Raw genomic sequence first — 10,771 nt, forward strand, 5'->3', positions numbered from 1 at the left:
AAAACGCATGCCTAACGACCAAACAGTTACGACTACCAATGGTGGTCGTAAATTAAGGACTGCTTTACGACTAATTTACGACGAAGTCAACATTAGTCGTAATGTCGACGTAAAGTTACAACTAAATTTGCTAGTCGTACTTTAGTCGTAAAGTTACATCTAATTTACGACTAAAATTTTATGTAGTCGTACATTAGATGTACATTACGACTAACTTACATCTAAATATTTTTACATCTAATTAACGACTAAAGGAGTCATAAATTAGTTGTAATATTACGACTTAGGTACATCAAAATTGTTTACATCTAATTAACAACTGATTTACGAGAACAAAGTTGCACTTTGGTAGTTAAGTTATAATTTAAACGTAAATTAGTTGTAACATTGTACGTACCAAAATCGAAATTTCTCTATAAATATGATCTTCTCCCTCATTCTTAAGATGCACAAAAAAAAAACAAAAAGAAGCAAAAAAACGGGAAATAGTTAAAAAAATGTCCGAAAATATTTATGCGCTTCGGAGTTGGATGTATGCGCATAAAGATTCAACAGGAAAAGTAACAGACGAATTTCTGAACGGAGCAGAGATATTCATGTACCAGGCCGGACAGACGCCTCTCACAAAGGAAACGGGTAAAATGTTCTGTCCATGTCGTAAATGCAAAAATACGAAGTTTGCTGCTAGTGAAACCGTTTGGAAACATATAGTAAATAGAGGATTTACTCCACATTACTATATTTGGTTTAACCATGGAGAGGGTGATAATAGGAATGAAGCTAGTGGTAGTAATCATGTTGAAAATGTTCGTAACAGAGATGAACCACATTTGCCTTCTGAAAGTGTTATTCAAGAAAATCATATGTTAGATCATGATAGAATGCATGATATGGTTACTGATGCATTTCGTGAAACAACATCAGTAATAGAGGAGGTTGAAAATGTAGAGGGGCCTAATTTGGATGCAAAAAGATTTTATGAAATGCTAGCAGCAGCAAATGAGCCAATCTATGAAGGTTGTAGAGAAGGTCTTTCTAAATTATCTTTGGCAGCTAGGATGATGAATATCAAAACTGATCATAACTTACCTGAAGTTTGTATGGATGCATGGGCTGAGTTGTTTAAAGAGTATTTGCCTGAAGATAACTTGTGTGCTGAATCTTATTATGAGATTCAGAAACTTGTTCATAGTCTTGGCTTACCTTCGGAGATGATTGATGTGTGTATAGACAACTGTATGATATACTGGGGAAAAGATGCAGAATTGTTAGAGTGTAAATTTTGCAAGAAGCCAAGATATAAACGCAAGGACGTGGACGAAATAGGGTGCCGTACCAGCGGATGTGGTACTTACCAATCAAGGATAGACTCAAGAGATTATATCAATCTGAAAAGACGGCAGCGTCGATGAGATGGCATGCAGAACATGATCAGAAGGAAGGAGAGATCAATCATCCCTCTGATGCCAAAGCGTGGAAACATTTGAATAATGTCTATCCTGATTTTGCAAGCAACCCCCGCAACGTTTATCTTGGGCTCTGCACAGATGGCTTTAGTCCATTTGAATGTCTGGAAGACAATACTCTCTCTGGCCAGTCTTCTTGACGCCATACAACCTTCCACCAGAGATGTGTATGGAAAAAGAATTGCTTTTCATGAGTATATTGATACCTGGACCCAAACATCCCAAAAGATCCCTTGATGTTTTTTACAACCTTTGATTGAAGAATTGAAGGAATTGTGGTCAACAGGCGTGCAGACATATGATTGTTCAACGAGAACAAACTTTACAATGCGAGCAGTTCTACTGTGGACTATTAGTGATTTTCCTGCATATGGGATGTTGTCGGGCTGGACGACGCATGGGAGGCTATCTTGTCCATATTGTATGGGAAGCACAGACGCATTTCAGTTGAAGCATGGTAGGAAGACGTCCTGGTTTGATTGTCATCGGAGATTTCTTTCCATTAACCATCCGTACCGAAGGAACAAGAAACACTTTCGGTCAAAAAGGATAGTAAGGGACACCGCTCCACCATATTTATCTGGAGAGGAAATCGAGAAGGATATTGATTACTATGGTGGACAAAGCACAGTTGTCAAAGGCGGTAATTGGCATAATCCTCCGAATATGCCTAATGGTTACGGGACTCAGCATAATTGGCACAAGAAGAGTATATTTTGGAACTTCCATATTGGAAAGATCTGCTGCTGCGCCACAATCTGGACGTGATGCATATAGAGAAGAACTTCTTTGACAACATCATGAATACGTTGTTGAACGTCCCTGGGAAGACAAAAGATAACAAGAACTCAAGGTTGGATTTACCTGCATTATGTTCTCGGATTGAACTGCATATTATGAACGATGGGAGAATTCCAGTTCCCATTTTCAGATTGTCAGCACAAGCAAAAGCTGCGTTGTTCAAGTGGGTGGCGTCAGATGTGAAGTTTTCTGATGGATATGTTTCAAATCTATCAAGATGTGTTGATCATCAGGGACAAAAGTTTTCAGGAATGAAGAGTCATGACTGTCATGTTTTATGCAAACGACTTCTGCCATTTGCACTTGCGGAGTTGGTTCCAAAAGAGGTTCACGAAGCACTTGCAGGTAACAAATAATTAAAGTTATTATTTCTTCTTGTTGGAAAAAAACTTATGATTGTAAATTATGTGTAGGCATCGGAGCTTTTTTCAGAGATCTTAGTGCACGCACCTTAACTGTAGACGTCATCACACAACTTGATGCGAATATCCGGATCTTGATGTGTAATTTGGAGAAAATTTTTCCTCCGTCCTTTTTTGACGTCATGGAACATCTGGTTATCCACCTTCCGTATGAGGCAATGCTACGTGGACCTGTTCATAATGGATGGATGTATCCTTACGAACGAGCTATGAAATATTTGAAAGGCAAAGCAAAAATCTGGCAAGGGTGGAAGGTTCAATAGTTGCTGGGAGTTTGAATGAGGAAACATCTCACTTTACGTCCTACTACTTTTGCGTCACAAGTCCGGACCAAAAAAAAGAAATACGAGCAGATATGATGATGGTGGTGTTATGCCGACATATATTGTTGAAGATGTTCCAGACATATTTACTCAGATTGGACGGCTTGGTGGAAAACTAAAAGAAGTTTGGTGGTCAAGTTCTGAAGACGCACATAGTGCCCACACATATATACTTCTTAACTGCGAGGAGATTGAATCATTTGAAAGGTAATTGAAATTATTATTTCTGTTAAATTTTACCACACATATATAACACTTAATGATAATTTTCTTTTAAACAGCGATTTTGTTGCCCAAGTCGAAGAAGCTATACCAGGAATATCAACTGCTGATCTCAACAAAAGGAAAGACCAACACTTTGTGAAATGGTTAAAAACGCAGGTACGTCGTGTATCTAATTAATTAACATGAAAATTAATTATATGATTGGTTAAGTCTTTATACAAATAAATGTTGATGTTCCAGGTTGATTATGATGATCAATTTATCCTCAATGGTTTCACGAATTGATACAAGGTCCGGTCGGTAAGGTCACCATTGCATCTATGTATTTCACAAGAGGATACACTTTTCACACTTACGAATATGGAAGTCGACGAGCAACAATGAACTATGGAGTATGTGTGAAAGGTGAAACAGATTTCTATGGAATCTTAAAAGAGATCATCGAAGTGGAGTTCCCCGGTGTAGTGAAGCTGAAATGCGTGCTCTTCAAATGTGATTGGTTTGACCCCACAGTCAATAGAGGTGTTCGATATAGCAAGTTTGGTGTTGTTGATATAAATGCTTCACGGAGGTACAACAAATTTGAACCCTACATATTGGCTTCTCAAGCAGATCAGGTTTGTTTTGTTCCATACCCGAAGATCAAACAATCTGGAATATCTTGGTTAGCCGCTATAAAAGTTACACCTCGGGGCAGAGTTGTGAATGATGACCCACCGCCATTACAAGAAGATGCAGTAAATGAAGTTGAAGTACCCGAACAAGTAGAAGATGATATCTTACTTATTGATCCGCATAATCCGGGATACGAAGAACTTCCAGACGATGCAACGAATGAAGCAAATGAAGATGAATTTGAAGAAAATGATGAAGCGGATGATGTTTCTGATGACGAGTGTCAAGTTCCATTATGTTAGAACGTTTTTTTTTTCCATTATGTTAGAACGTTTGTGTTTAACTTTATATTGTAATGTTATGATAATTATATATATATGATTTTTGGAGTATGAAAGAGTATTAAACTTATGATGTTTATCTATGATGTTTGGGGTTTGGGATTTTGAGTTTAGGGTTTAGGGTTTAGGGTTTAGGGTTTAGGTTTTAGGGCTTAAGTACGACCACTTTACGACACTATGATGTTTGAGGGTTTGGGGTTTCGGGTTTAGGGTATAACGAAGCTAATTAGTCGTAAGTACTACTCATGTACGACTACATTACAAAGTAGTCCTAAGGGAGTCGTACATTTACGACTCATATACGACTAAGTTGACAATTAGCCCCTCATTGGTCGTACAATTACGACCAACGTACGACTCACATGTCGAATGTGCCCCTATATATACTCCCTTTTTACCATCTCAGTTATAAACAAAATTTACAAATCTTAAAAAAAAAGAAAGTGAAGAGAGATTTGGGATCATAAGTGGAAATATAATTCGGTTATCTATTCGTTATGTTGATTTTATTTTCTCTTGTGATTCCATCTCTTTTCTCTTCCTTGTTTTTGTAGACTTTAAAAATTTGTTCACATGAAAATTAATCCATATATACAAAATTTAGAAAAAAAAAAAGAGGATAAGGATATGGAAACATAAGTAGAAACAGACAATTCCTTATGTTTCGTCATTTCTACTTGTGATTCCAGTATCTTTCTTCTCTTTTTTTTTTCATAATTTATGTAAAATGGGTAATAGAGGTTTATCATAATTTTTGATAAACCTCTTCGAGTTTTTTTCTAATAAAACGTTGGTCCCAATGTGGTCGTGAACTGCATTCGTCGTAAACGGGTTGTAGATTTACAACCAATGTACGACTCATTCGTATTAAGTTGGTCGTAACTGTACGACCCGTGTACGACTATCGTAGATTTAGTCCTTAATTAGTCGTAATTTTACGACTAATGTACCACTATTGGTCCCTCTTTAGTCGTAATAGTACGTACTGGTCCACTGGGATCAATGAGACGGTGAAGAAGCGTTCAACAACAAGGCAATGCTCCGTCTCAAAAACATTGTTGGCGACTGGAAGGAGAAGTGGAAGTATATCGGGGATGATGCAAAACAAACGTACCTCAGCAATGACGTTTGGACTGGCTTGAAGGCTTATTGGCTTTTGCCTAAGTCAGTCCAAAGGTCTCTTAAATGCTCGGCCGCCCGGCTAACCCGTGATGCTCAAGGTAACCTGCCAATACCTCATACTTCTGGACAGACTCCATATGCCAAAAGGGCATTGCAAATTGTAAGTTTTAAATTTTTTCTTAATTTTCATTACATATATATATATTATATATATATAAAATATATATTGTTGTTGTTTTAAATATAGGCTGCCAAAGAAGGAGCGCCGCCGACTCTCAGCCGACTCTACAAGGAGACCCACTCCCATGCCGATGGCCAATTCGTACATCCACGAGCAGAGCAGATCTACAACGATGTAGAAGCTCGGATTCAGGAGGTCCAGACTCAGCGGACGCAACAAAACCCGGATGATCCACCGGTCCAGCTTTCGGCCATCGAACAAGACCGAATTTTCGAGCAGGTAAAATATTCGACCTTTTTAAGTTATATACATGCATATATTTATTTTACATATGTACTAATAATATCTATTTATAAATTATATATAGGTTGCTCCGAAGAGAAGGGGACGTATAATTGGGATCGGGAGTGTGAATGATGTTCCCATGGCGAGAGCTGAACACGCTGCTCAAAGGGAAGAAGAGTCCTCGGTCCGGAGGGAGTTGGAAACTGCGAACCAGAAGTTAGCCGACCACAACGGGATGTTTAAGTCGATGGCAAACATGTTCGATATGCTTCTAGAGACAACTCCGAACGTCGACCCGTCGGTTTACAGCATCGTGGAAGAACCTCCGTCCGACCTTCGTCCCCAACCCGACTCCGGAAGAGCAGGACGATTTGACTCGGCGTGCCGAGGAGAGGAGTTCTGAGCTCTTTTATGATCTTAATGCTTAGTTTTCGGTTTTAATTATTTTGTATTTTGAAAACTTTGAATTTATGAATGTTATATTATTATGTTTTTATGAATTTAAAATGAAATTCGTAAAATATTTATATTTAAAAAAAAAATCTTTTTTTTGGTAAAATTGAATTATTAAAATTAATTTTAATATTTAAAATCGAATTACTAAAATTACAGATTCGATGTAAGTTAGTCGTTATATTACGACTAATTTACCTCTATTTAAAAAATACTTTACGACTACTTAACAACTAATATATAACATCTACTTTACGACTAAAATCTTATGACCCACTTACGACTACATTTATTACATCTACTTTACGACTAATGCTTTACGACCCGTGTACGACTACATTTATTACATCTGATATACGACCAATTATATTAATCGTAAAGGTACGACTCCCTTACGACTAATATATTTAATCGTAACTTTACGACCAAAGCCCAACCATTTAGTGATTACGACCAGCAGATTACGACCAATCGTTTTTAGTTGTTCATTGGTCGTAATACCCTTTTTACGACCAAGGTACAACTAATCCCGTAGTCGTTAAAGACCTGTTTTCTTGTAGTGCTCTCGGCCCGTGGGCCCCATCCCATCCGATGGTCGGTCGTTAATTTTCCAAGGCTCGAAATCATTGTTTACTGACCCTGCAATCACCACCCGACTTTTCCCCGTGCTTTGGCCTAACTCACACGCTATCGCGAATCACTTCCCGATAGGTCACCCATCCTTCCACTACTCCAACTCAAGCACGCTTAACTCTGGAGTTCTTTCAGGATGTGCTCCGGAAAAGGTAAGTCAACTTTGGTGACATAGGTAGCCAAATCAATTCTCTTAAGCCTTTTTCGCATATCACAACTCGGATGTTTACAATTCACCCCCTCTCAAAGAACGCAACACCCTCGTTGCATCCCATGACAGGTCTCAAGATGCCTCTCAGGTCAGAACTGAGACGGCTAGCCAGCTCTGATAACCACTTGTAACCCCCCGACCGCCCACGGCTAATGGGCCACCCACGCCCGCTCTCTTGGCCCATGGGCCCCATCCCATCCGACGGTCGGTCGTTAATTTTCCAAGGCTCGAAATCATTGTTTACTGACCCTGCAATCACCACCCGACCTTTCCCCGTGCTTTGGCCTCACTCACAACGCTATCGCGAATCGCTTCCCGATAGGTCACCCATCCTTCCACTACTCCAACTCAAGCACGCTTAACTCTGGAGTTCTTTCAGGATGTGCTCCGGAAAAGGTAAGTCAACTTTGGTGACATAGGTAGTCAAATCAATTCTCTTAAGCCTTTTTCGCATATCACAACTCGGGATGTTACAGAATGTTTATATGTTTTAATTTTGCACCAAAAAGAATGGCAATTATATTCTTTTGTGGACTGTGTGATACTGGCATACTGCCTTGTGTAATATACTTTTGTTTCTTGCTGTAATCTGGAAAGAACTATGCCAAAGCTTGTACAAAGTTAAGCTTTTACTAATTAAGAAAATGACAGATTTAAGTCATATTCCGTTACTTCTTAGAATATATTACAACGGCCCGGTTTTATTTTATAAGCGGATATGTTCTAAATACGCAAAATTTAAACTAATGGTTATTTATGTTTTATAGTTCATTTTCAAAGGCTTTTGTAATATACGATGTTTTCCATTAATATTGTGATATCCTCATTCATTTTTGACTTGTGGTTCGTGTGTCGACGCCTCTATACGGGGACGTGTTACTTGTGTATGAAAGAGGACTATATACAAAGAATTTTCGACTGGTCACATTTTAATGCAGTGGTAATGGATGTACCATTTTAACGGTGTTCGATCAGACAGATGGGTTGAGAAAACAATATCACAACCTACTTTTTATGTCGCTTTTAAAAGTGGTGTAGCGATCTATTACTGTAAAGTAAACGTGACATTATAAATTTTATTTATTAGAAACTTTTTTATAAGAAAGTAGACGAAAGTAATAAAAATAATATTAACGTAACTCCATAAGAGATTGATTAGTGTAGATTTATTCTTGTAAATCATCATCAATTTCTACCTATTCATTATCATAACTTGTAAATTTTCCTTGTACTCGACTTTTCTTATGTTAGTTTCGAGATATTTTGCAATTTCACATTTTCTTTATAGTCATGGAATTCATCATGCCATCACAACTCACACGCAAGAAAGACAACAAAAAAAAAACATCAGTCATGGACAGCAAAATCATGTCACGAGATCATGCATTAATTCTGAGTTTTAGCACACTACAAAAAATATCTCTTTTCTTAGCACGGAAAAACTGCTATCATATGTCTTGGATAGCGTATTATGAACCGCTATGTCTGCCCCAGCTATAATAGGTATACCATTTATAATAGCAGTTTTATGCACGCTGTTGTATCTATGAGATATGATAACAGTATTTCTGGTTTGCTGTTATATAGTTAATATTACTAATAATTTAAATTAAAATAAAAAATAAAAATTGATTTATAATAAAAAATATAATAAATTTTATTTCTAAAATTGAAATTGTTTACAGATATAATCCGGTTTACAAAGCCAAACCAGATTAAAATAAAATTAAATAAAACCAAAACATACTAAATCAAAAACCTATTAAACCGAAAACCTATCCTAACTCCTAACCCTAAGCCGCCGCTCTCTCCTCCTCCCGTCATGGTCACCGCCAGCTCCTCCACCACCAGCCCCGGAAAGCTTCTTCTGTCTCCTCCTCTGTCACGCTTCTTCTGCTACCTCTTCACCATCGAGCTCCTTCTCAACAAAAGAACCACCAATCTTCCCTAAGCACCACCACCGAACATCGTCTTTTCTTCTGCCTCGTCTACATTCTTTTACACTCAAAATCAAAATCACACTCAAAATCAAAATCAAAATCAAAACAGAGAGATAAAGAGACTCGTGGTTCCTCTCCGGTGAGCCTCATGCGCTTCATCTCCGGTGAGCCTCCAGCGTTCGCACGAGTCTTCTTCACCGGCGAGTCTTCGTCATCTCCATTATCATCTTCACATGTTGTCTGTTGACCAAATCTGAAAAATATAACATGAGTGAAAATCAGTGAAATTTCAATCCGGAAGTAATGGGAGAGATGAGAGAAATGAGAGTGAAGGAAAAAGAAGAAGATGAAGAGAAGAGGAGCAGATTCATACCCAAAAAAAAGAGAAGAATGAAGAAGATCTGTGGGTGTCGAGAGAGAGAGAGGAAAAAACAATAAAATAAAAGGAACAAATCTGTACCCTTAGATTTAGGTTAATCCAACAGCTCTAAAGGTTATCCTTGTATTTGTTTTTGATTGGTCAGAAATTTTGTTTTTCTTTTTAATAGCTATATTCTATTTTGTGATTTATTTTATTTTGAGACCGGATGAGAGTGTGTGTTTTTACGCAAAATGGTAACTTAATCTTTTTTTTTTCTTTTGTCATGTCTTTCACTATTTTGATAATTTTTTAAGTTGTGGTTTATTCAAAATTTATATTTTGTAGTTTATAATTCAAATTTTAAGTTTTAAATTTTTAAAACTGAGAATAAAATTAGAAAATATAATTTTATTTTAATTTAAAGTAGTATAAACTGTGAACAAAAATAAAGTAATTGACTAAAATTTTAAGATTGATATTTATGATAGAGTGTTTTGAGTAAAAAAATGGTATTTGGTCTTAGATTTGTATTTTTTTAATTTGAGTATAAATCTATTTTTAGAAAAAAAAGATTTAAGTAGAGAATTTTATATTTGAAGTTTGGATGTAGAGTTTAGGGTTTGAAGTGTAATGTTAAAGAGTTAGTTTTAAGATGTTGGAATAAAAAATAACTAAAATTTGAGTTTTAATTCAAGATTTGGAACTAGAGTATAAACATTAAAGGTGTTGAATACAATATGTTTGTGTTTTATTTATAATTTGGAGTATAAGGTTTGTGTATAGAGTTTAGGGTTTAAATGTATGTTTAGGGTATATGGTGTGACTAGAGATTTAAGGTTTGTGTCTGAGTTTAAGTTTATGATTCCAGGTTATAAGTATGAAAAGATTAAAGTTTAAGATTTGTGTTTAGAGTTTAGGGTTTAAAACATGTTTAGAGTTTAGGGTTTTAAAGATTAAAATTTGACATTTCATAACAGTTCTCAAAACAAAGCTATTATAATGTGCTATTGAAAAGAAAAAAAAGTTATGTCTTGGCATCTGTCTAATTTTCACCTAAGTATTGGCCGTATTAGTGTTTTTCTTTTCCCGCTCATTAATTTTCCGCAATAGCGCTTATTAACTGCTATCAATATAAATAAAAAAATTAAAAATTGATCTTTTATAGCACTTCTGAAAACAATGCTATCATAATGTGCTATTAATACCACTTTTTTTTGTAGTGGCAGAGGACAAAAATGGCATAACTGAATGATCCAATTGGCGAGAACTTCAGGTTAAGGCACTGAATGACCCAACTGCGAGAACTTCAGGGAAGAAAAAGAACTCCGTGATTGTTGGAACTTCCTCAGAACTATTGAAGAGAGCTACTTTCGTCAACGCTCCAGAATCAGC

At 36.6% G+C, this 10,771-nt stretch overlaps 1 long non-coding RNA gene across 1 annotated transcript; it reads right to left on the reverse strand.

Moving 5' to 3' along the window:
- Positions 1-8,710: 8,710 nt before the first annotated feature.
- Positions 8,711-9,511, reverse strand: LOC108845902 (uncharacterized). The gene is made up of 2 exons (XR_008937446.1): positions 9,392-9,511; positions 8,711-9,271 (listed from the first exon to the last, which is right to left on the reverse strand). It is a non-coding gene; the product is annotated as an uncharacterized LOC108845902 (long non-coding RNA).
- Positions 9,512-10,771: the final 1,260 nt, after the last annotated feature.

Source organism: Raphanus sativus, chromosome 8 (genome assembly GCF_000801105.2).
Source record: "Raphanus sativus cultivar WK10039 chromosome 8, ASM80110v3, whole genome shotgun sequence".
Taxonomy (NCBI): Eukaryota; Viridiplantae; Streptophyta; class Magnoliopsida; order Brassicales; family Brassicaceae; genus Raphanus; species Raphanus sativus.